Raw genomic sequence first — 26,971 nt, forward strand, 5'->3', positions numbered from 1 at the left:
GAACATGCACTACAGACCAATGTTAATTTTAAAGTCAAATTTCAATTTAGTTTTAGTCTTAAGCCTCGTACACACGATCAGACTTCCAGCTGACTTTTCCATGGATTTTGATCCGAAGGGCATTGTGCGTGAACTTGCTCTGCATACGCACGGGCCGACATTTTCAGACAACATTCACCAAACCACGTGATTTTTCAACTCTTTACCGCCACCCTTTGGGCAACTTCTGCTATTGAAGGAGAAAGGAACATGGGGGACATTGTATGAATCAAGCAGCCAAGGAGGGAACACGTCAAAGTGTGTCTGGTGGGTCCTACCCACCAGACACACTTTGACGTGTTCCCTCCTTGGCTGCTTGATTCATACAAAGTCCCCCATGTTCTTTTCTCCTTCAATGTATCGGGGATGGAGGCTATTGTTTGTCTATATATGAACATAGCCTCATATAAAGTCCCACTTAGTTTAGCCTAGGCCCAGCATCTATCAACTTCTGCTATTGTTGTCTGATGTTTAGCATTGGTTCCGAGCATGCGTGTTTGTACTGGATTTTAGTTGGATGAATTTGTGTACACACGATCAGATAAACCAGACAGTTGGTGAGCATGAAGAGCCAAGATTTGTTGTTAGTTCAGCAACAATTGTCTGATGGAGCATACACACGATCAGAATATTTAGTCGAGTAAAATAGTATTCTTTTAGTCGACTAAAATGTTTTAGTCATCAAAATTAACACTGCTCCTGTCTCACAGCCAAAACAGGAAGTGAGGGAATTCTTGGTTGTCCCCACTAGAAGTTCCTGCCTCCATTCCTGTTCTAGTGACAACCCAAAATTTGGAGTTCTTTCAGTTTCACTCTTGGAGATCATAATTAACCACTTAAGGACCCCTTCACGCCGATATACATCGGCAGAAGGGCACAGGCACGTACCTGTACGTTCCCTTTAGGAGCCCAGCCACGGGGTCGCGAGCGCACCGCCAGCGGCGCGCTCCCGACCCGGTCCGAATTTACGTGACCGCGGGACCCGTGTCCCGCGATTGGTCACAGGAGCTGAAGAAGGGGGAGAGGTGTGTGTATACACACCTTCCCTGTTCTTCTGTGTGGCAGTGACACTGATTGTCTGTTTCCTGATACAGCCTATAGCCACGCCCCCTACAGTAAGAATCACTCCCTTAGGGCACACTTAACCCCTTAGCGCCCCCTAGTGGTTAACCCATTCACTTCCATTGTCATTTTCACAGTAATCAGTGGATTTTTATAGCACTTTTGCTGTGAAAATGATAAAGGTCGCAAAAATGTGTCAAAAGTGTCCGATGTGTCCGCCATAATGTTGTAGTCATGAAAAAAAACGCTGATTACCGCCATTACTAGTAAAAAAAAAAAATATTAATAAAAATGCCAATATAACTATTGCCTATTTTGTAAACGCTATAAATTTTGCGCAAACCAATCGATAAACACTTATTGCCATTTTTTTTACCAAAAATAGGTAGAAGAATACGTATTGGCCCAAACTGAGGAAAAAAATATTTTTTTATATCTTTTTTGGGGATATTTATTATAGCAAAAAGTAAAAAATATTGCATTTTTTTCAAAATTGTCGCTCTATTTTTGTTTATAGCGCAAAAAATAAAAAACACAGAGGTGATCAAATACCACCAAAAGAAAGCTCTATTTGTGGGAAAAAAAGGACGCCAATTTTGTTTGGGAACCACGTCGCACAACCGCGCAATTGTCAGGTAAAGCGAAGCAGTGCCGAATCGCAAAAAGGGGCAAGGTCCTTAGCCTGCATATTGGTCCGGGTCTTAAGTGGTTAACCGGACAAATATAGAGGGTGGCTCTCCCTAATGGGGGCACAGAAAGCAATAACAACCTGACAGGCGGTCTAATCTACTCTGTCAAAACTAAAAATAAAATTTTGACTTTAGTTATACTTTATACAAGAGAAGTGTGCAAAGTGCACTAACCTATAGCAGCCTATCACAGGTTTACTAATCTAACATGGCTTTAATATAATGACAACAAAAAAGTAGTGGTGTGCCCACCATTACCCAGAACAGGCTTTCAGCAGCATTCATTGGCCTAAATCAGTGGTCTCCAAACTGTGGCCCGAGGGCCGGATTTGGCCCTTTACTAGCCTTTATCCGGCCCTGTGGGCAGTATTGCTCCCAATGATATGAGGCACTATTCCTCCCAACGACACCAACAATGGGGCTCTATTTCTTCCACTAATGGAGCACTATTCCTCCTCCTACTGCCCACCAACACTGGGGCCATGTTTATTCTCACTGATGCTCGGCCCTGGGACATTTTCTACCCCCATTGGTCAGAATACGGCCCCCCCTGAAGTTTCAAAGACAGTAAACTGGCCCTTTGCTTCAAAAGTATGGAGACCCCTGGCCTAAATAAACGGTTTACAGCACAGAACTACAAGTTACAGTAGTTTAAAATGTATGTCTAGGCAAAGTACAATTAAAAATATTCAGTACATTTCTGAAATGTACTTACATTATGTTTCCCCTCGCTTTGTGACGTTAAATTGATGTTCCGGCCCAAAAAAATTTAAATTAAAAACCAGCAGCTACACATACTACAGCTGCTGGCTTTTAAAAATATGACGTGCCTGTCCTGGAGTCCATCGATGTCAGCACCACAGATGTTTCCATCAGCTGTTGGGTGCTGCCGCCATTGCGAGTAAGGGAACCTGGCAGTGTAGCCTTTTGGCTTCACGTCGGGAACCCTACTGCACATGTGTGAGGCCCTGCTCCTCTCTCCTATTGGCCCGGGAGGAGGGAACCCGCGGTGACGTCACGGGCGCGGCGCGGACTCTCGGAAGTTCGAAAAGATACCTGTTGAAGACAGGTTTCCTGTCCCCCTTCCCCCCAAAAGGTGCCAATTGTGGCACCGGAGGGGGGGGGGGAATCAGATGAGCGGAAGTTCCACTTTAGGGTGGAACTCCGCTTTAAGGTCTCATTCACAGTAGGCTCTTCTAAACGTCTTTCTCCTGACAGGATGAAAGCAGTTTTTAAAAACATGCCTAAGCTGCATTTTTTTAAATATGTTTAGGTGCATGTGGACATATTCAGGCACATCAATTGTTTGGGCGTTTATTTAATTGACCAGAATATTAATTTATTCTGGCCATTGAAATGAATGAATGCTCAAGCTTCTAGCATTTCCATGTGTTAAGACGCATCAGGCATTTGTTTCTGGCCAAATGCTTCTCTCCTGAATACGATTTTGATTTCTGCCACTAAACACCCCTGCCTCTAAATACCAGGTGTCATGTGCTAGGCAAGTTTTCGCGGGGTCCTGGTTCCAGGTGCGGCATCCACCTTCAGGGTGCACGCATCCATGGACCCCGCCAGCGCGGCCTACCAGGCCAGAATTGCCGTCTACACAAACCGTCATCTGGAGGTAAAAGGGGACTCCAGTGACTTACTGGGTCCCCAGTTCTATTGAGAGGATCCCAGGCTGGGTGCCGTTCGATTGGGGGGTCGGCCTGAGGGGAACCCGGAGGCAGGTTGTCCAACAGGACTTAAACTAACCAATCGGGGATCTGGTGACCGGAATGTTGACAGGTACGTTTTGCTGTCATCTGGTGACCTATGCTAAAACCTACTGGGAGGATTCGCTCCATTTGTCCATCTAGCACAAGGTGTGTGTATGTATGTATGTATGTGTAGCGCCCCCTTACTTTCAGTATGGGCACTACGCTAAAGTTAGTGGGGAATGGGAGAGTTACTTTGCTCCCATTCACAATTTGCTAAAATTGGGACTTCTGTCACTCCAGAAACGTCCACTTGTATCAGTGAGAATGACGGCACTAACAGAAAAGTTGCATTGCTCAACCTAACTTCACTTATGAAAAACAACAGCTTAGACAAGGCAAGGGCATTTTTATGCATAAAATGTAGGCCTTGAAGTGTTTGCAATATAGGCCAGGGCCTTAAAAGACAAGATTTTAACAGTGTGTCAGAATGCCATTGTTTCTTCATGTTTCATTATTATTCACGATTTATCTGCCTTTTTTTATATATCATTCTTCAAGGAAAAAAACATGTATATTTTCTGAGAAGTATGGAACTCCGATACCTACGTCATGAAGATTTGTGTTTACAGGGGGTAGAACCTGCACAACATTTAACCATTTAAATAGAAACATAATATATATATATATATATATATATATATATATATATATATATATATATATATATATACACACATATATACACATACATACATATGTAGCGCCACCCGCAGGAGCCGTTGATTTGTTATTGGGATCGGCATATTCAGTTTCCTTAGTGTGGCGTATGGGTGCAGTTGGAGAACAAAGCAGTGAGCGAAGGTCCAGACAGTGAATAAAGGGTTTTCCAATGCTTTATTTCAAGGCCAAACACGGCCAACATCAACATCAATTGTCTGTGCTCCAGGGATGCAATACCATTCCTGGCCAGCAGTTGGCACCAGAGGGGTTCTGGCAGAGCAACTTTCCCCAGCAGCCAATTAGAGGAGCTTCTCCCTCGCGGGGCATGTTGGGGGAGGGTATATCTGTGACAGGTGTCATGTGCTAGGCAAGTTTTCGCGGGGTCCCGGTTCCAGGTGCGGCATCCACCTTCAGGGTGCACGCATCCATGGACCCCGCCAGCGCGGCCCACCAGGCCAGAATTGCCATCTACACAAACCCTCATCCGGAGGTAAAAGGGGACTCCAGTGACTTACTGGGTCCCCAGTTCTATTGAGAGGATCCCAGGCTGGGTGCCGTTCGATTGGGGGGTCGGCTTGAGGGGAACCCGGAGGCAGGTTGTCCAACAGGGCTTAAATGAACCAATCGGGGATATGGTGACCGGAATGTTGACAGGTACGTTTTGCTGTCATCTGGTGACCTATGCTAAAACCTACTGGGAGGATTCGCTCCATTTTTCCATCTAGCACCCCTACAGTAATTGGCCTGTGGCAGAGGCCCTAGAGCCAGGTCTGTGAGAGAGATCTGTTCCTCCCAGCAAATCCTAAGTGACACTTCGGCTGCCAGGCTTGTGAGAGGGGTCTGTCCGGGGGCACTTTGCCCACTCCAACTAGAGTGGCGACGAATAATAATTTGGTACTCCATTGAGCAAAGACTGCTCAATTAATATCCGGGCCTGACACTGCAAGGTTCTCCCTTCTCTTCATCAACCTGCTCTTCCCATTTGATGTTGATGTTGGCCGTGTTTGGCCTGGAAATAAAGCATTGGAAACCCCTTTATTCACTGTCTGGACCTTGGCTCACTGCTTTGTTCTCCAACTGCACCCATACGCCGCACTAAGGAAACTCAATATGCCGATCCCAATAACAAATCAACGGCTCCTGCGGGTGGCGCTACATATGTATGTATGTGTGTATATATGTGTGTATGTATATATATATAATGTTTCTATTTAAATGGTTAGATGTTGTGCAGGTTCTACCCCCTGTAAACACAAATCTTCATGACGTAGGTATCGGAGTTCCATACTTCTCAGAAACTATACATGTTTTTCTTTATCGTACATCACGGGACACAGAGCGGCATTCATTACTATATGGGTTATATGGAGTACCTTCAGGTGTAGACACTGGCAATCTCAAACAGGAAATGCCCCTCCCTATATAACCCCCTCCCATAGGAGGAGTACCTCAGTTTTTCCGCCAGTGTCTTAGGTGTTAGTCATGGTTTAGCTTGCCTCCACATCCTTGGGATTAGGTGAGCTAACCGGTTCTGTCCAAAAAAGCCTCAGCGCTAAAGTGGTCAGTAACCGGACCCCAAACCCTTGGGGTATAGCCCATAATGCTTTTCTTTTTAGAGAGCTGGACCCTGGGCCCAGAACTTAGAAACCTTTGGGTGCCTAATGTTTCTGTTGCCAGAGTGCTATATGGGCCCAGGACAGTGGATCCTTCATAGGAACCCAGGGCCTGAAGGTCTAGACATCCCCACCGAGATGGGGGAAGATTGGGCCTCTTGCTTGGCAAAGTCCTGCGGCATGGAGCAGGTAAGTGAGGGGAAAACTTGCGGAACTTGGTTCTTAGCAGGTTTTTTCTGGGGGGTCACAGGGGACATGCCTAAAGTTATGCGCTGCATCTGGCAAACTAGTCACATATCATAAAGATAGGATGGCTCTATATGTATTATTCCCCATAAGATGTGACCTCCCTTGTAGTGTTGGAAAAGCATTGAGTGGGGCCTGTGTGATATAAAAGTATATGTGTGTGTCAGAGAGCTGTGCTTACCTGCAAGCCTCCAGGCGATGCTCCATTCAGTCTTCCTCCTCACGGCCTGCAAAGCAGGCAAAACGCTGACCTCCTCATGGTTCCAGGCTGCAGGCTGCAGTTTGCTGGAGCAGAGAGGTCCCTTCCTCCCAACCCCACCCCCCCCCTGTCGGGAGGGGCATTTCCTGTTTGAGATTGCTGGGGGGGAAGGGCGGGTCAGTGGCTTAAGGAAGGGGCGGCCCTTCCTTGTTTGTTCCATATAGCTCATTCAATACTTTGGAACTGAGGAGGAAAGACCAGAACGGCAAGCACGGGGCGCCGAGGACACACAGTGGCCAGAAAGAATATTGCAGTCTTCAGAAAGACTGTTTTCAAGCCTAGGAATAGGCTGTTTCTTTTCCATCTCATAGTTTTTCTTGCAATACTACTCAGGGGGACAGAATGTTTTTTCTTTCCTAGATTTGAAAAAAAAAAGATTTTTTTTGAAAAAAAAAAAAAAAAAAAAAGTGTCATCTAGGGGAGAGGAAGCATTTTTTATCCCCCAAACAGGTGTTTGGGCATTTAACTATTTATAAGTCCCAGGTACCAATAAGTAGCAGGTGTACCTCGGTATTGTACCATGGCATCAAAAAACAAGGGTACAAGAGGTGGGGATTCCCCCAGAGAGTCTGAGGTCTCGGACAAAGCTATGCCGCTGCTTTCCCCACAGGGAGCCTTGGGGCCATCGGGATCTGGGGCTGGAGCTGACGCGGGTCAGTCCAACCCTAAGATGGTCACGGAGGAGGTATTACTCACCTCTTTAAAAGAGATGCAGAAAAGCATGGGTAAAATGATAGCCGCAGCTATGCGGGGCAGTAAGCGGAATAGATCTCCGTCGCCCGAGCGCGGACCCTCAGAAGAGGAGGTCCTTTCCTCAGGGGAATTGGACGACCTCTTGGACAAGGACCAAGTAGGTTCAGGGATCGAAGATCCGGATACAGAGGAGTCTGGGGCAGTCTCCCTGAGGGAGAGCTGGTGGATTCAAGGATTGTCGGACTTGGTCCATAGGGCATTCAACTTGCCAGTACCAGATCTCCAGGTATCGACGGTTTCAGCTTTGGGCTCACTGAGGGCGCCTCAAAGCAATGCTGTGTTTCCGATCCATCCTCTATTAGAGGGAGTTTTGTTCCAAGATTGGAACAAGCCAGATAAGATCTTCTTACCACCTAAGAAGTTCTCTGTCCTATATCCTATGGAAGAAAAATTTTCCAAAAGATGGGCTACTCCTGCAGTGGACGCAGCCATCTCATGTGTTAACAAATCGTTAACATGCCCTGTAGAAAACATACAGGTGTTCAAGGATCCAGTTGATAAGCGCTTGGAAGCACTACTTAAGAACTCCTTCACTACTGCAGGGGCAGTAGTACAGCCAGCTGTGGCTGCGATTGGGGTCGCTCAAGCATTATCGGATCAATTTAAGCAGATGCTTAAACTTATTCCTGCCCAGCAGGCAGAAGAATTTTCGGATGTCCCTAAGGCCATATGTTTTACGGTAGACGCAATCAAGGATTCTATCCAGCAAGCGTCACGTTTATCGTTATCCCTTATCCATATGAGAAGACTCTTATGGTTAAAAGGCTGGGAGGCTGAGCCCCCATGCAAGAAGCTCCTGGTAGGGTTCCCCTTCCATGGAGGACGACTCTTCGGAGAAGACCTAGATAAATACATTCAGACCATTTCAAACGGCAAGAGTACTCTCTTGCCAACTAAGAAGAAGGTTCAGGGGCCTGCGTTTAAACGACAGTATTCCCCTGGGCAGGGGCCCTCTAATGCCAAGCAGTATCGACGGCCTCCTGCAAAAGCAAACTTCGGCTTCAACAGCAAATCACAAGGACAGGCTGTTAGAGGCAAAAGGCAGTGGTTTCGCAAACCAGCAAAACCAGCCCCCAAGCCAACCTTATGAAGGGGCGCCCCCACCCACGAAGGTGGGGGGAAGGCTGCGACTCTTTTCAGAGATTTGGGAAGCCAGCATTCCCGACGAGTGGGTACGGTCTTCCGTGGCCACAGGCTACAAATTAGATTTCCTAAGGTTTCCTCCTCCTCATTTCCAGGAGTCGAGGATTCCAAACGATCCGCCTCGGATTCCGGCCAGTCCTGGAACAGGGGCTGGGTTTCTACTCCAACCTATTCATCATCCCAAAATCCAATGGAGATGTCAGGCCAATTTTGGACCTAAAAATGGTAAATGCATATCTAAAGATCCGCTCATTTCGGATGGAATCCGTGCGGTCAGCAGCTGCCACACTCCAGAAGGACGACTTCATGGCGTCCATAGACATAAAGGATGCCTACCTTCATGTTCCAATTTATCAGCCACATCAAAGATATCTACGCTTCATGGTGGCTTCGCGTCACTTCCAATTCGTGGCGCTTCCCTTCGGGTTGGCTACGGCCCCCCGGGTGTTCACGAAGGTCCTAGCTCCGATCCTAGCCAAGCTAAGGATCCAAGGGGTCACGATCCTAGCATACCTGGACGACCTCCTAGTCATAGACCACTCGTCTCCCGGCTTGGAGCGAGCAGTGGCCCTCACGGTCCAATACCTCGAGAGGTTCGGCTGGGTCCTAAATCGAGAAAAGTCAGCTTTCCAGCCCACAAGGCAGTTGGAATATCTCGGCATGAGATTAGACACAGAACAACAAGGAGTGTTCCTACCTCTGAGGAAGGTAAAAGCCATCAAGGAATTAATCCTACTGGTTCTAAGCAAGAAAGAACCGACTATTCGCCTATGTATGAGGTTACTAGGCAAGATGGTGGCCACGTTCGAGGCGGTACCATACGCCCAGAGCCACACTCGCATCCTACAGGCAGCCATCCTGTCAGCATGGAGCAGAAGGCCACAGGCCTTGGATATCCCGTTGCCGCTCTTATCAAGAGTCCGACAAAGTCTGTGTTGGTGGTTAGACCCTCAGAATCTACTGAAGGGGAAGTCTTTCAGCCCAGTGGCTTGGAAGATAGTGACCACAGACGCCAGCCTGACGGGCTGGGGAGCAATTTTGGATGGTTGCACTCGCCAAGGTACTTGGGCAAAGCCAGAGAAGCAGTTGCCCATCAACATCTTGGAGCTCAGAGCTGCTCGACTAGCCCTCAGGGCTTGGACGTCAAAATTGCAGGGGTTCCCGGTGAGAATTCAATCAGACAATGCCACGGTCGTGGCATACATAAATCACCAAGGGGGAACCAGGAGTCAAGCCGCTCAGAGAGAGGTGAGCTTGATTCTCCTATGGGCAGAGGCGCATGTGCCCTGCATATCGGCAATATTCATTCCAGGAGTGGACAACTTTCAGGCGGACTTCTTAAGCCGCCAGACTCTATGGCCGGGGGAATGGTCTCTGCATCCACAAGTCTTTCAAGCACTCTGCCAAAGATGGGGAGTGCCGGACGTGGATATCATGGCATCGAGACTCAACAAGAAACTAGACAGGTTCATATCCCGCTCAAGGGATCCGATGGCCTGCGGAACCGATGCGTTGGTTTGCCCTTGGCATCAGTTCAAACTTCTTTATGCGTTTCCCCCGCTCCAGTTACTACCCCGCCTGCTGCGCAGGATCCGGGTGGAACACATACCAGTCATCCTGGTAGCTCCAGCATGGCCCAGAAGGGCATGGTACTCACTCATCCTAAAGATGGTAGTGGGAGACCCTTGGACTCTTCCTCTACGGCCAGACCTGCTATCGCAAGGTCCGATCCTCCACCCTGCCTTACGGCATCTAAATTTGACGGCCTGGAAGCTGAATCCCTGATTCTCAGGGGTAGAGGTCTGTCTCAGAAAGTAGTCTCTACCCTAATCAGAGCCAGGAAACCGGTCTCTAGGGTGATTTATTACAGGGTCTGGAAGGCCTATGTAGGCTGGTGTGAGTCCAAGCGATGGCTTTCTCGCAAATTTACCATCGATAGAGTATTAAGTTTTCTCCAGCTAGGAGTGGATAAAGGATTGGCATTAAGCACAATCAAAGGACAGATTTCTGCTCTGTCAGTGTGGTTTCAGCGGCCGCTGGCCACCCACTCGCTGGTTAAGACCTTCCTTCAAGGGGTCTTACGTATTAACCTCCAGTTAAATCCCCGCTTTGTCCGTGGGATTTAAATCTTGTTCTGTCAAGTTTACAGAAACAACCGTTTGAGCCGTTGGCTGAAATTCCTTTGGTTCTACTGACAAGGAAGTTAGTATTTTTGGTTGCCATAGTTTCCGCAAGAAGAGTTTCGGAGCTAGCGGCCTTATCCTGTAAGGAACCATATCTTGTTTTTCATAAGGACAGGGTCGTTCTCCGCCCTCATCCTTCCTTCCTACCGAAGGTCATATCCAGTTTTCATTTGAACCAGGATTTGGTATTACCATCCTTCTTCCCTAAACCTACTTCCAGAAAGGAAGGGTTGCTGCATACCTTGGATATTGTCAGGGCCATGAAGGCCTATCTTAAAGCTACAAAGAAGATCCGGAAAACAGATGTGCTGTTCATTCTACCGGATGGGCCCAAGAAGGGGCAGGCAGCTGCAAAGTCCACCATTTCTAGGTGGATTAAGCAATTAATCACTCAGGCCTACGGCTTGAAAGGGTTGCCTCCTCCAGTATCATTAAAGGCTCATTCTACTAGAGCCATGGGCGCCTCCTGGGCAGCACACCACCAGATCTCTATGGCTCAAGTTTGCAAGGCGGCAACCTGGTCTTCTGTCCACACGTTTACAAAATTCTACAAGTTGGACGTAAGAAGGAATACTGATACTGCCTTCGGGCAGGCAGTGCTGCAGGCTGCAGTTTGAGACCCTCGGATTCCGGGGGCTCCTCTTTTTTGAGTTAAATTTAAAATTTAAAATGATTTTTCTCAACTAAGTTGGATTTATTATGATTTGAGTATATCTCTAAATTAAATCCTTTTGTCTTGGAGATGTTCTCCCTCCCCTCATTGTAAGCATTGCTTTGGGACATCCCATATAGTAATGAATGCCGCTCTGTGTCCCGTGATGTACGATAAAGAAAAAGAGATTTTTAATACAGCTTACCTGTAAAATCTTTTTCTTGGAGTACATCACGGGACACAGAGCTCCCACCCCTCTTTTTTGAGGACCATTTTGGGAGGCATACTGCTTGCTACAAAACTGAGGTACTCCTCCTATGGGAGGGGGTTATATAGGGAGGGGCATTTCCTGTTTGAGATTGCCAGTGTCTACACCTGAAGGTACTCCATATAACCCATATAGTAATGAATGCCGCTCTGTGTCCCGTGATGTACTCCAAGAAAAAGATTTTACAGGTAAGCTGTATTAAAAATCTCTTTTTTTCCTTGAAGAATGATATAAAAAAAAAAGGCAGATAAATCGTGAATAATAATGAAACAAAGGCATTCTGACACACTGTTAAAATCTTGTCTTTTAAGGCCCTGGCCTATGTTGCAAACACGTCAAGGCCTACATTTTATGCATATAAATGCCCTTGCCTTGTCTAAGCTGTTGTTTTTCATAAGTGAAGTTAGGTTGAGCAATGCAACTTTTCTGTTGGTGCCGTCATTCTCACTGATACAATGACTTATGTTGCATAATGTTTTGTTTTCCTCAGTGGGAGAATGTACAGTGTGGAGCCTTCTCTCAAGGCTTCACTGAAAAGTTTTAATAAAACTTCTGCATTAGATCAAATCCTTTTTTTCTTCTTCTTTTGCCAAATGATTATTTACAGCAAAAGATTGTTGGGGTGATCACATATATGGTTGTTTGTTTATTACATGTATGGCCTGGATTAGGGCCCATTCATATCAGTGCATTTCCGTAACATTGGGGGAAATTTGTACATTTTACCATGACACACAAGGTAACATGAAACACAGTGATTATGCATTCTTTTTTTAATTAAAGGGGTTGTAATCCCTTGTGTTTTTTCACCTTAATGCATCCTATGCATTAAGGTGAAAAAACACCTTGCAGTGTCCGGCTCCCCCGTTTTACTTACCTGAGCCCCGAATTTCTGTGGGCGCGATCCCACGTCACGCTCTCCCCGACTTCTCGGCTCTTCATTGGATAAATTGATAGCAACGCAGCCATTGGCTCCCGCTGCTGTCAATCAAATCCAATGATGCGGGGGGCAGGGCCGAGTCATACAATCAGCGTCTAAGGACGCCGGTTGTATGACACGGGAGCGCGCCCACAAGGTTACCCACTCGGGAGAGTGCTTCCCAGAGGGGGTCATCTAATGCGGGGAGGAGCCGCGAGAGCCGCCATGGGACCCCAGAAGAGGACGATCGGACCACTCTCTGCAAAACGAACTGCACAGTGGAGGCAAGTATGACATGTTTGTTATTTAAAAAAAATAAAACACGAACATTTAATATCACTTTAAGTCACAAATAGCCAATGTGGTGGATTTACTAAAGCCAAGTGCACTTGCTCCAGAGCTTAGCAAACAAGGTAAAACTTTGCTTTGCAAAGAATACCCAAAGAATACCCAAGGAAAATAAAGAAAACTGCATTTTTCTTTGTACATAATTGGATGATAGAACCCAACAGAGCGTCCCTTCAGATCTAGAAAAAATGCACTTAACCACTATATTGTGTGGCAGGGCAGCCACTCTGCACCAGATCACATACCCAGTACGTGATCTGATGCTTCTGGGGCATGCACCACCTACAACCTGCTCCTGCTGTGATTAAACCCAGTGGCAGGGACAATGGCAAGCTTACAGCTGCAGTAGCAGCCTTGTGCTTAGTTTTAAAACTCATTGAGTACCAGGACATTTAAAAACATACCTTGATAGACAAGTGGTTAATCTGGTATTCCCCTGGATAGGACAGGACATGATAAATAGTGTTTGAATTGTGGATTCAAGTCCTCCCCATTCAGGAGAATCCTCCTTTGAATCTAAAATCAAATCAAATTCTAGTATATAATTCCCTGTCCAGAATCACACCAATTTAATACTTTTAAGCCCTGAAGAAGGAAGCCACAGAAACCCCCGAATTGCATGGAATGTTTCCAACCATAAACTTTATCTAGGTGGTCGACACCTATCTAATAATCTTTTTCCACAGATGTTGAGAATTTTTATCCCAAAGAGACAGTTCCGGGCCCATTGAACAGAGCTGCCTCAAAGTAAGCTGCTAACCTAGATTTAAATACTCCCCAAGACCAGGTTTCATTGAACCATTTGCTTATCTTTCTGTTTATTTTAAAGGGCATGTTAAGGCACCCAGACATTTTTCTGTAACACACTTCCATTCTATCATACCACATTGCACAATTGTGAAATATCTATGTGATGTGGGGTGTTGAAAAAATTGTTGCAAGTCCACTTTTATGTGTTTTTTGATGTGTTGGTAGCCCATTCCGAGTTAGGTTGCCATAACATAACACACTATTACTATGTCATCTGCAAAACACTGATGTCATTTTCTTTCTCTTTCCTCTATGGATTGTTCCGAAGTGTAGACTTTTTAGGGGGGGTATAAAAGTGTTATGATAAGGAGAGTTTCCACCTCATCCCTTTAAAACGGAACACATATTAATTATACAAGTTCTGTGGTTGATTAAGGTGGTAATTAAACTCACTTGGTGCCTTATCTGCATTTAATTAGCCTCAGAACGTCTGTAATTCATGTGTGTTTGGGTTTAAAGGGATGAGGTGGCTACCCTAATGATAGACATCACAGCAAAAGCCTAGTACACACGAGCCGAATGTCAGGTGGCATCGGCCAGTTCAATAGAAACATTTAGTCCGTGTGTACGGCATCTGGCCGGCTTCTGTCAAAGAGGCTTGACCAAAAAAAGGTCTGCCGATCAGCATCCGGTCATCACTGGCTGGTGTGTCCAATAGCTCAGCAGGGGGAGATAGCTGTACTAACATCAAATCATTTGTGCAGCGGCTTCTCCTGTGCTCTTCAATTTTATTTTTTTCATTCAGCCTGCTAGGTTGAATAAAAGAAAAACCCTCAGTGTGTTCCAGGCTTAAGTGGATCTTTTGCCTCTCATTATAACTGATAAGAGAACTGCACATCGGTGGCGTTACGATAAGTTATAGCACCAGTATGGCTTCTAATACAGAGTTCTCTCTCTTCTTTTTTCTCTTATGCATCCCTGCAGAATGTGAAAGGTAAGGAGATTCTAATTGGCTGGCTCCCAGTCTTCTGACAGAAAATGTAAATCTTAACAAGCACTTAAGATTAAAAAAATGACCTTGTGTAAAAAAATTATTCTATGCAACAGTTTTTTTTTAATTTTAAGTAGAAGTCCACACTAACAATAAAATCTCAAAATTTACAGGCATCAACCAGCTCAGACTAACTTATCTAACCCTGTAAAGAAAAAAATCGCTATACATACTTTTTTGAAGCCGCTCTGGTCTGGTCTCCAGCAGCAGAAGCTCTGCAGAAAAGACGTCTGACAACGGCTGGGAAACTAATGGGAAGTGACGTCACCCATAGAGTTACTATGGGGCTTCTGTTGTCGGCTGCCTTCTCTGCACACTCCTACACAGCTAAGCTGCCGCTGACAGCTCAGCATGGGACTGGACCAGAGCGGCTTCAGAAAAGGTATGTATAGCAATTTCTTCTTTACAGGGTTAGATAGGTTAGTCTTAGATCATGGATACCAGTAGATTTTGAGATTTTAGTGTTAGGTAGACATGTGCAATTTGTTTCGTTCCGAATTAGTTTTTTTAACGAGTTTCAACAAATTAGTTAATTTGGAAATATCCGAATTTTCGAATTTCCGAATTTTTCCTAATATTCGGAAATTCGAATATTTGAAGATTCGGAAATTAAAAAATTCTTATTTTCGGAAATTTGGAAATTTTAAATATGAAAATCCAAAAATAAGAACTAACTAATAATAACTTGACTATTACTAACTATACAATTATAGGTATACAAAGTTACAAATTATCCAAAATAATGAATGCCGTATCTAAAAGAATGAAACGTTAGTAATTAATAATAATACATAACAATAATAATAATAAAAACGTTTTATTATTATTATTTATTAATTTGTTCTGTTCTATTTGTTTAGATGCGGCATTCATAACTTCAGATAAATTCGTATTCGTTACAGTTACTAACCAAATTTTAAAGGAAATTCCAATACCTATCTGTCATGGATATGCAATAAAGTCTGGCAGCCTACCTGTCTCCATGTGTTCATTAGAGGCCTGACCCTCTTTCTGACTGTCTTTTATTACCTTCCTCCCTATATGGCTCCACCCCAGGCCATCCTAGGAAGCCTATATTAACCACTGCACTGCTAGTCTGCTTGGCTGTTCAGCCTTTGTTTGTAGTTTGTTCCTGTCTGCAGTGTGTTACATTTACCTTCCTGTGTACCGACCTTGGCTCGTCTCTGACTTCTCCTGTTTGCCTGTTTCCCTGACCCTTGGCTTGTTCCTTGTTTACTCTTGTCTGCCTGTTGGCCCGACCTCGGCTTACCCATCACTATCGCTTGTCCTGGTTGCTGCTTCCCCTCTCTCCCTGCGGAGCGTGACCTTGGGGACCCCAGGGGTCGTGACCTGGATCCAGCTGCGGCAAAGGCCATCCTCACCACCAGAGGCTCTGGTGAACACAAAGCTGGGTCTTAGACTCCGCGCCCTGGAGAATCTTGGGCTCACGCTTCCCCTCTGATCGCAGCAGTCGGCCATAGGGTTCACTATCCTGTGGTGCATCCCTGACCCCAACAGGGTGCACTTGTCACCTGGCCACAGGTGACCTGACACTATCATTTAATAGTTTTTAGTTGGTTATTATTTAGAATTTTTGGATTTACGAAAAAAGCAAAAAAACAAATGAAACGAAAAGCAACACATTTTTCATCAGTGCACATGTCTAGTGTTAGGGTGGACTTCTTCTTTAAGCTGCAAGCAAAAAAAAATGATAAACATTTACCCCAAAATGAATGCAAACGTATGCTAAATAATCATAAATAGGTATGTGAAAAACCAAATTCAAATTACATACAATGGATCAAATAAATGCAATGTGAATCACTGTGCAAATATACAACAAATAATAAAAGTATACATAAACAGCGCTAGTCCATGACAAAGTCCTCATTTAAAGATGTGTCCAGTGAGAAGTGTGCAGTAGCAGAAAAATCTTCACCTTCTTTCACCTCTTGGGTACATTCTCACCTTTATAAATATGACCCCCACAACCAAGATCATATTTCTCATTTGTGTAAATCCCCTCCCAGGCTGCTAGTAGAAGCCGAGATTTGTGTATAGCCAACTAGATTATAATCGGCAGGTCCTCCACATAATAAAGAAGGGCGCTGAGGTAGTTTGGGCGTTTTCCAATGCTCAAGGAAGACCGAGAACAGAGTTCATTGTAATATTTTTTGTTGGTAAAAGCCAATATGAATTACACTCACATTAAAGAAAGGAAGAAACCACATGCATTACTTTCAAAACAAAGTGTTGCTGCTTCTGTGAGTGGCTGTGTCTGTCTTGCTGCTCCTTGAGCCCAGCAAGCACACAGGTAGCACTCTCCAGGATCGATCCAAACCATGCCAACGCGTTTCATCACTATGACATCAGAGGCACATCAGCCCCACATACACCTATTTAGCTTTGATTGGTTATCGCAGTAAATACATATATTATAGAATGATCTTGTTTTCTGGTGTGATCCAACCCAATCTGAATAGAGTGGGGAAGAGTTAGTTTTTGTTGGGTTTTTTATTGCTATCTATATTCATAATGTAAAGATTTGCTCTCCCTTTTTGTCAGGACAGAGGGTGATTGATAATCATCCAATGGGGACACACATAAAAACAAAACTGTAGTTTTAGCAGAGTAGAGAGTTTGTCTGTGCCTTCCTTTCTCGATGATGGCCCATTTTTTGTACGGGTGTTGCAAAGACAGGAAGCAAGGGAAAATCTATTCAGTGGGGTCATAGATGACAGTAAAAACCTGAAAACAGAAAACCTAAAGCCTCATTTACCTGGGTGTACTACAGAAGAACACCCGTGTGAGTGCTGTGTTTACCTGCATGGAGATACACAGGTGTTTCATGAATTCCCAAGCAGGCAGTCCCATCCATGTCATTTGCAACGCAGCAATTGCACAAACACTGCCACTGCTCCAATTTTAAGAGCCATGCAGGTACTGGTGCTGTCAGACTGAAAGCAGTGACTATATCCATGCAGCCAATGCCTACATATTGGCATGAATGGGACTGTCTACAGGTGCATATGCTGCAGTACGCACATGGAAAGGAGGCCTAAAAAGAAATATTGTTAAGAATAGAAAAAAGCATAGATATTTAATAGACGTGCGCACTGCCGAAAAATGTGTTAGTTTTCGTTTCATTTGTTGGTTTTTTTTCTCGAAAATGTGAGAATTCAGAAATTCGAAAATTTAACATTTTTTTAATTACGAATTCTTGAATTACGAATTCGGAAATTTGACAATTCGAAAATTCAGAAATTCGGGATTTCGAAAATCCAAAAGAATGAAAATCAAAAAATTCTAAATAATACTGAACTAATAATAACTATTAAATTATAGGTATTGGAATTTTCTTTCAAATTTGTCTGTTGGTGAACGTAACGCATACAAATTTATCTGTTACAAATTATCCAAAATAAAGAATGCCGCTTCTAAACAAATGGAACGGAATAAATGATAATAATCATATGTTTTTATTATTATTTTTTTATTAATTGGTTACGTTTCATTCGTTTATATATGGTATTCGTTAATACGGATAATTCGTAACTTCGGATACATTTTGTATTTGTAAAGTTCGCTAACAGCCAAATTTTAAAGGAAATTCCAATACCTATAATTTAATAGTAATAGTTAAGTTACTATTAGTTGGCTATTATTTCAGATTTTCGAGTTTTCAGGTTTTTGAATTTTCGGATTTTAGTTTTCTTATTTTCGTTCTTTTGAATTTTCGGGTTTTCATTCTTATTGTTGGATTTCCGAAATTTCGGATTTTCGAATTTCTGAATATTCAAAAAATTTCGGAAAATTTGATATTTCCGAATTAATGAATTAGTCGAACTAAACAAATTGCACATGTCTAACATTTAGTTGCCTGTGTAACCCTTGGTTTATGCTCTTTGCAATCACAAAGTTTAGCTTTTATTGATGTATTCTTATTAGAAAAAGATTTCTCTTATTTTTTGTACCTTTGACTAAGCAGGAAGTATGGGAAAATTACACCGTAGGGGACACCGAAAAAGGTTCTACCCATTCACATGTTTATTTCAACTAAAAGAAAAAGTTTTGGTTATTGTTTCATTTCAGCATTCTTTCGTGTGTATTGATTTAATAATAATTATGAACTGGGAGCCTATGCCTCTTAGAACACCTGCAAAGGTGATTACCCCTCTTTTTCTGTTTCAATACGTTTTTAATGAAAAGGTTTACATATAATAAAGTAAGAACAGAACATTTGAGTCACACATCCTCATGCAAAATGAAGAGCCAGACATAAAATGGGAGTATTGATTGTGAAAGCATGACAGTGCAGAGGCATCAAAAGGAATCATTGGTTCACTTGTGATCAGTATGAATAACACAACTTGGAGCACTGTGTACAGATAGGCCTGCTTAGACTGTACAGTTCCTGAAAGGTTGCAATGTATGTCATTATGTCATTGTGCCTCGATGGGAGTCAAAGGAAATGGAGAATTGAAATAATTTTTTTTTATGAATTTACATTTTGTCACCTTCACCGTAATATAAGGATTTCCACAGAGAGACACAGAGAGACTTTACAATTATAAGTAGATACATCTATCCAATGTGCATCATTTCGGTGGAACCTGCTTCAGTATAGCAGCTCCATCCTTGATTTTTAAGCTTTGGTTTGTAATTTACATGCCTCTTTCCAGGAATCTTCCGAGGTTTTTCTTGCTGTGCTTCACTGAACAACATCATTTTCAGCCTCTATTGGAAGACCAGTTAAAATATCAATTTCAATTTTCTTTCAATGGGGTTGGCAACATGAGAATATGTCTGTGAACTTGTGAACTAAAAAATGATGAAGAAAGTTAATTTCTGGCGAGGGTCTCTGTGTGTCCTGTATTATTATACAAGAGAATGGCTTTGTGCTGTTTTTAATCTCTGTAGGTCTGCTAGGCCAGGGTGGGGTCAGCTGGACACGTAAAAGTAATTGCTTGAGGAGCATGAGCTAGCATATAAACTACTTAGATTATGTGTTCATGGCCTTTACCCACAGTTCCTTTTTGTTAGCCTTTTAGAAATAATTAAGGTTATAAAAATTAGTTACATTGCCATTTTGAATTTCCTAATATTTAAAAGGGTAAGTTCATTAAGCTGTATGAGATTTTGCAACTATATTTTTACACTTTATCACGCAAAAAAAAAATCTTATCCAAATGCCTATTGCCAGGGCTTTATTTAGATATAATTCCCTCCTGGTTACATCTAAATGACAATAGCTTTGGCTTTTTTCTCATAGTATAGGTCCAGGAACGCATCCAATCACATTGGAAAGGTGGGTGTGGCCAAATTGCAGTGGGAGGATCTTAAAGGGGCAAAAAACACTAGGATTGCGTTGTGTGAAATTTAGGGATGTGCTATGTACAGAGTGCAGTTTCAGGGGTGCCCTATGCACAGATTACAGAGGTTAGGGGTGAGTTACATACCGAGTGCAGGATTCAGGGGTGCCCTATGCGCAAAGTACAGTTTCAGGGGTGCACCTATGCGCAGAGTGCTGTTTCAGGGGTGTCCTATGCACAGAGTGCCGTTTCAGGGGTGTCCTATGCATGGAGTGCCGTTTCAAGGGTGTCCTATGCACAGAGTGCCGGTTCAGGAGTGTCCTATGCCCAGAGTGCAGGTTCAGGGGTGTCCTATGCGCAGAGTGCAGAGTTAAAGGGTGTGCTGTATTCAGAGTACAGGGTTTAGTGGTAAACTATGTATAGTGTACAGGGTTCTCCTCTTTCACAGGCTGACCACATCTCACCCCTCTGCTCCTCTGCACCACTCTCCCCATCCCCCCACCTCTGCACACATCTCTAGTACCTCTAAGCAGTGTAGGCAGCCCCACCTCTCACACTTGTAGGGAGATCTTTAGTTGACATCTGTGCATCCAGACAAAGATGTAGATGATGGGGCAGCTTACCATGTGATGTCTGCTCCCACACTGCACCTGATTCTCCCTCCCTTGTGAGTGTAGGGCAGGGATCTGTGAGAACTGCCGGGAGGTAATCTGTCCTTATAAACCCAGAAGGCTTCTGTGTTTACAAGTGACAATGGTTAGCAGGAAGCGGGGGGGAGGGGCGAGAGTCGGCGGTAGTGGAACTGAGCTATTTGTACTCTCTCCAACCCATGTGTCATGTGATTATTTTGGTAAAAATAAATGTTATAATGCTCCGTTGGAAACTGCATGTAGTCTGTTTTAATGTAGAGAACTACTGTTCCACATTCTGGACCACCAAACATGAGGAAAGAGAGATAGTTTTGTGATTTCTGATTGCCAGGACCTGGACTCGAACCCAGGAGCTCTCTTGTTTCTGGTGGTATTTCTTCTTGCTGAGCCTCCTGGGATGCTGGACAGCTGCTTTTCTGATCTCTAAGACAACACTTCCTTATTTGTCTAAAAACCATGAACCCTTTGCTCCTCTTATGAACTTCCTATGTAAGCCATGCCTTTGCACTTCCTATTTGCCAGATTAGTGTGCCCTCTCCAGCACAGTGTTTCTCAACTCCAGTCCTCAAGTTGCCCCAACAGGTCATGTTTTTAGGATTTCCCTCAGATAAAACGGCTGTGGTAATTACTAAGGCAGTGAAACTGATCAAATCAACTGGGGCAAAATAATGGAAATCCTGAAAACATGACCTTGAGGACTGGAGTTGGGAACCAATGCTCCAGCCAATATCTTGCTCTTGTCACTCCTGCTGCTGTCTGTATGTTTGCTACCACTTATTACAGACCTTTGGCTTGTTCCTCAACAATGCATCTGCTTGATCCCTAGCTGCAACCAATTGTTATCAACCTTTGGCTTGTTTACTGACTATGCTTCGGCTTGATCCCTACCTGCTATATCTGGTACTGAACCTCAGCTTGGTCACTACCTGGTGGGGCAAACCTAAGGACCATGACCGGGTGCCAACACACAGCAAAACCCATCTCCACCATTGGGAACTCCTGATAAATACCAGTTATATTTATACCCCACACCTTAAGTGAGCCTGCATCATCTGCCAGGGTGACCTGCTTGTATACCTATCCTGTGATCTTCCCTGCTGCTGTAGCTACTGGTCTCTGAATCTGGCCCCAGACCGTGACGCTGATCTAGAACGTGTCTTCTGAATCTAAGATACCTCTCCTCCCCCCTACAGTTTTAATGCCAAAATTAGCTAGGAAAAATGGCCAGAAGTGTAAAATGTCAGGCTTTGTTCTGACCCTCCCTAGTCTTAGAGCCCTAGGCTCTGTCCCCAAATGCCATTATAGTAAATACAGTACTGTGGTTCATATAGGCATAAAATCAATATTTTTCCCATGTATGTAACTTTTTTTAACCAAAGGTGTCCTTTTAAATTATGTATCCGCATTTAATCTCCTGAAAAGTGACTTTATTTCCATTTCAAGTGGTTTAGAATTCTTGTCTCCCCCAAAGATACTACCTAGAACTTCAAAATTGCCATCAGGGAAAAACTTGTGACGTTTTACCTTGATAACTTATGTGGTATTTACAATTTTCTTATAAAAATGCAGCAATAGATAATATGCATGTGTTTATTACAATGGGCAGGGACGCTTTAGGAGCGGTCTATTTTTAGCGCTATAGCTTGTAAATCGCAAAAGGGGTCTAAACATAACCAGTCACATTGGACCCTTGTGTCTAGAGCTATGGAGTGAGGCAGGAAAGCCTGATTGCAAACACTTCCAATGTTGGCTTATGCCGTTAACATATAAATGTAATATTATTGCCTAATCCAGCCAAACATGTCTACTTAGAGAGACTAATATCCAGTGTGTATGGGCACCTTAAATCCCAAACCTCCCTAAATCAGGACTAGCGTAGTTCCCATTCTAAAACTATATACAGTGGAACCTTGGATTACGAGCATGGGCTAGCACAAAGGTATATAAATAAATACACAACACAAGATATAATCCAACACTCGTTTATTTACTTGGAATTTATATGGCCACGGTGTTATCCATAAGGGGGTTAAAATGTATTAAAATAAATAATTAAATAATTAAATAAATAAGCCATCTTGGCTAAATATGTATTTAATAAGGAATTAACTGGTGTCCATCCAGCCAAAGCTGGACGACTACTCCCCCGCTTGGACAACAGCATGACTTTCGGAAGAAAAAGGGGACGGGAGGGTGGGCGCTGCTCAGCTGACTGGAGCGGTCTGATAAGCCTGCCGCACCTGGATCCTTTATAACCTCCTACAGGGTGGGATGTTCAGCCGACCGTCCGGCCAATCAGCAGCTCTTCCACCTTAGCCAATCCCAAGGCTGTTGCTGCCCAGGGACGGCGCGGACCTGCAAGATACATAACACAGCAGGAGAACTGTATGCTCTCCCTTTGAGCCAGCCCATGTTGGTCCAGCTTAATGCTGTGACCTGTCATTCTCCTGGAATGGATAATGCACGTAATCCGAAGTACTCGCATATCAAAGCGAGTTTCCTCATTGAAGTCAATGGAAACTAAAATAATTTGTTCCGCATTGACGTCAATGGGATGCAATACCGCATGCGGCCCATGGCCAGGGAGCGCCGCAGAGCCTCTGAAACTGCCAAAAAGTCCAGAGGACACTTCGGCTGACCTTGGCAAACCTCGCAAAGACTTCCTTCCTATTTGCCAAGGTCAGCCGTGCTCTCCTCTGGCCTTTCCTTGCATTTCCAAACAGCGTCGAATGGCTGCAATCGGCGGCTTTTGGTTCTGCTCGGCTCCCCCCCACCTCAGAACAAAAGCGGTACTGCACACGGCTTTGGCCTGAATCGTGCTCGTGTTGCGAGACAACACTCACAAACCGAGTCACAATTTTTTAAAATACAGTGCTTGTATTGTGAAACGCTTGTTAACCGCGTTACTCGCAATCCGAGGTTCCACTGTAATTGCGAACGCTGCACTGATGTTTTTTTGTTTTTTCATGTCCTACAGGGGGCAGTTTACTGGGTTAAAAATCTTTTGGTTCACCAAGCTGGAACAACAAAGTTGTTGTTAAAAGTCAAGAACAATTGTGTTTAACTGAAAACATGGAAAGATACTGAAATAAAACGGATATAATGAGAGAATCTTGTTTTGCTTACCTTTCTTATAATTTTTTATTCACTAATTACTTGTAAGATTAAATTGTGAGCTCTCCTGGGTCTGGCACAACTGAGTATTTGGCTTCATGCACACCGGCATTTTTTTTCAGTTGCTGTTTTGCGTGTCAGACATTTTTTTTAACTGCCTTTAAACTCCCCTGCATGTTATCCTATTTTTTCATGCATACAGTGGCCCGGATTCACAAAGCAGTTATGCTGACGTATAACAAGATACGCCAACGTAAGTGCAAATGTGCGCCGGACCCACAAACTAAGATGCGCCTAAAAACAGGCTTCATCCCGCCGACGTAATTTGCCTACGCCGGCGTAGGGTGGGCGCACATTTAGGCTGGACGCATGGTGGCGCTCCCATTGATTAGCCATTCAAATATGCAAATTAGTGAAATACGGCGATTCACGAACATACGTGTGCCCGACGCAGTGCGCGTAAGTTGTACGTCCGGCGTAAAGTTATTCCCCATAAAGGAGGTGTAACCCAGCAGCAGACATACAAAGGTCTGCACCAGGGAACACAAGCCGGCGTATTTTACGTTGGACGTGTCTGGCTGGGCGTAGATTACGTTCATGCCGTACGCAGTGATCCGGCGTATTTTAGGCAGTTGTTCCAACGTGGTTGTAAGCATGCGCAGGGGGATGCGTCCATGTCTCGGCGCATGCACAGTTCGTGATACGTATCTGTCTGGCGCTCGGCCCATCATTTGCATTGGGTCACGCCTCATTTGCATGGCTCACGCCCACTTCCACCTACGCCGGCGCACACCTTCGAAACCCAGCGCAGCGTTGGGAGCACTGGCTTGGTGAATTCCATGCTTGTCTCTCTGCGCTGCGTTGGCGTAGCGTATATTGTTTGCGCTATGGCGGCGTAATGTGCGCCCGCTCTCTGTGAATCTGGGCCATAGACTTTTATCAGTGTTTTTTGGCAGGAGAGTTTAGTGGCAGAAAAAAAAACCTCTGACAGCTCCTTTGTCTTTTTCTGCAGTGGAGGCTGCCAGCCTCCTTAACAACCAGTGATTAGCTGGTTGTTAAAGCGGTTGTAAACCGCATAAACTTTTTTTTTTTTTTTTTGAAACCCGCAAGGCAAAAGGCATAATCAGCCAGTATGCACCGCATACTGGCTGATTATGAAATACTTACCTCGGAACGAGGTGAGGAACACTTACCTGGTCCACGCCGAGCGAGATGTCATCTTGCTCCGGCGTGTCTTCCGGGTATCGCCGCTCCAGCGCTGTGATTGGCTGGAGCGGCGATGACGTCACTACCGCGCATGCGCGCGGGAGATTTAAATTCGGCAAGGTCAGGCGGATGCCGGTCCTTTAGCCGAGGATCCCCCCTGCACATGCGCCGCTGCAATCAGCGGCGCATTGCGGGGGGAATATCTCCTAAACCATACAGGTTTAGGAGATATTCTTGATACCTACAGGTGAGCCGTATTATAGGCTTACCTGTAGGTAAAAGTGACAAAGTGACCACTTTAAGAAGCAGACCAGGAAGCTGGCCACTGTGTCCTTAACAACAGATGACTCATCGACTGTCAGTGGGGCTCCCAGTTGACAGCTGAATGTAAATGTAGCACTACCCCCGGAAGACCTGCTGGTTTGTTTTGGGTGGCATGTTACCTCTATTTCCTCGCCGTCTAGGGTATCAGATGAAAGTTGTGAAAAAGTTCAATGTCCACACTTTAGACTTCTTTTTCTTTGATTTATTTGCTGAACTTGGTAAAGGAATAAAATAAGTAGTTGAAGAGGTGGAAGGGTAGCAGGTAATAGGTTCAGGTGCACAACTTCTGTCCGGAAACACTCCTGCTTCCAGCAACACAGCTTTCGTCGCCACTCTAGCCAGAGTGGGTATTGTGCACCTGGATAGGCCTCTTTCACTAGCCTAGCAGCCGGGATGGCGCACAGAAACTGGTAAAGTGTCTGCCACAGACCTTCCCACAGATGGAGGTATGTTTGGTCCAAAATCCTCTCCACACAGGATCTCTCCCGATTAACTTCTTGTAAATTTAGAACTGACAGGCGACCATCATTCAGCCTTTCCGTAATGGTGCGTCCTTTGATGAAGTTCAAGGCCTCTCCTGAGATACCAGCCTTGTGCTCGGTACTCTCCCAGACAGGTTCTTCATCGAGCGGCTTCCTCCCTCCAGGATGGACAGCACAGGACCACTCTGCAAACGTAGACCCAGTCTGACTACCGGGCCTACTTAGTAGATCACAACCCCGGACCAATGTGGTCCCGGAGGTTGGAACACGCACCCCCGGCCAGGAGGGCCACTCATGGGGGGGTGGTGGGACGACAGACCAGCGTTTGACAACCCCGGTCCAATGGCATCTGTCCCTTAAATACTCCTCCCTGGCATGCACATCGGGACAATCAACCCCCACTGATTGGCTGCCGAAGGGGAGCACGCAAAACACCTTGACCTGACTGCTGCCACCCTTGGCCTGGGGTTGTAACGGCACCCCAGACAACAATAGTGGTTACTCACAGTACAGCCATGGCTGGAACAGAGGCCCAGAATTTGGAAAAATCATACGGTCTGAGTTCACTAACTCTCACACTACATTCTAATTTTAAAGCAGCGCTGGCTAAAAAGTAGCAGGCCGCTACATAAAGAAATTATTGATGGCAAAATAAATGTGGGCAGTGGCGTCCAGACCATTAGGGGTGCATGGGCGCCGCCACCCCTATCCATGCGTCCGGCCCCCTAATCTACATGCAAGGCACCAGACGCATGGATTCCAATGGGCTTTTTTGTTTTTTTGAAGTAATAGGCTTCAAAAAAGGGTGGGCCCGGGGCGCAGAGCACTGTGCCCTGAGGCCACCCAGTTGTGTGACAATATCAAATAAATATTCGCTATTGTCACACTGATTCTCCTCCCAACCAATCAGAAAGTGGGTCCTGAGACTCATCACCCGATTGGCTGAAAGGACAGGAGATCCTATTGGCTGCCATGGGGAGACACACAAGAAGCGGCCGCCCAGAGGGAACCGTTGCCCACTTGATGGGGTAAGTGCGGGGGCCAACCAATGGGGGGGGCTGTGGAGCAGGTGACCTGACCGGAAGGGGTGGCTGTGGGTGCATTGATTGCCCCCCAAAAAAACAGCCTCCACCGGTTGTGGGTGCCATCGCCCCCCATCCGCCCTTTCTGGCCAGCTGGCTACCGGTTTGTTAAAGACATTGGCGGCCCCACTCCTTAATGCTGCAGCTACTAAACATAACTTATACACTAGGCTAAACACTGCTAAATGCTGTCCAGCATTTCAAAAGCAGTTAGCTTTCTAGTGTGCATGAAACCTTAGTGATGACTGTTGGTTGGAGAGTACTGCGGTATATCATTCAGTATGAGCCAAGCATAAACAGAATGTAACATATCCCATTCCAGCAATAGATAACTTGTGAATGACAGCATGGCAAGGAGATCCACCTCTTCTGAAAATAGAGCAGTATTTACCCTGGATAAAAATCT

At 44.8% G+C, this 26,971-nt stretch overlaps 1 protein-coding gene across 1 annotated transcript in view; it reads left to right on the forward strand.

Moving 5' to 3' along the window:
* The window catches only part of ADAM12 (ADAM metallopeptidase domain 12), a 706,349-nt gene that overhangs the window by 517,800 nt on the left and 161,578 nt on the right, over window positions 1-26,971 (forward strand). The window lies entirely within an intron of this gene.

This window comes from Rana temporaria, chromosome 8, assembly GCF_905171775.1.
Source record: "Rana temporaria chromosome 8, aRanTem1.1, whole genome shotgun sequence".
Taxonomy (NCBI): Eukaryota; Metazoa; Chordata; class Amphibia; order Anura; family Ranidae; genus Rana; species Rana temporaria.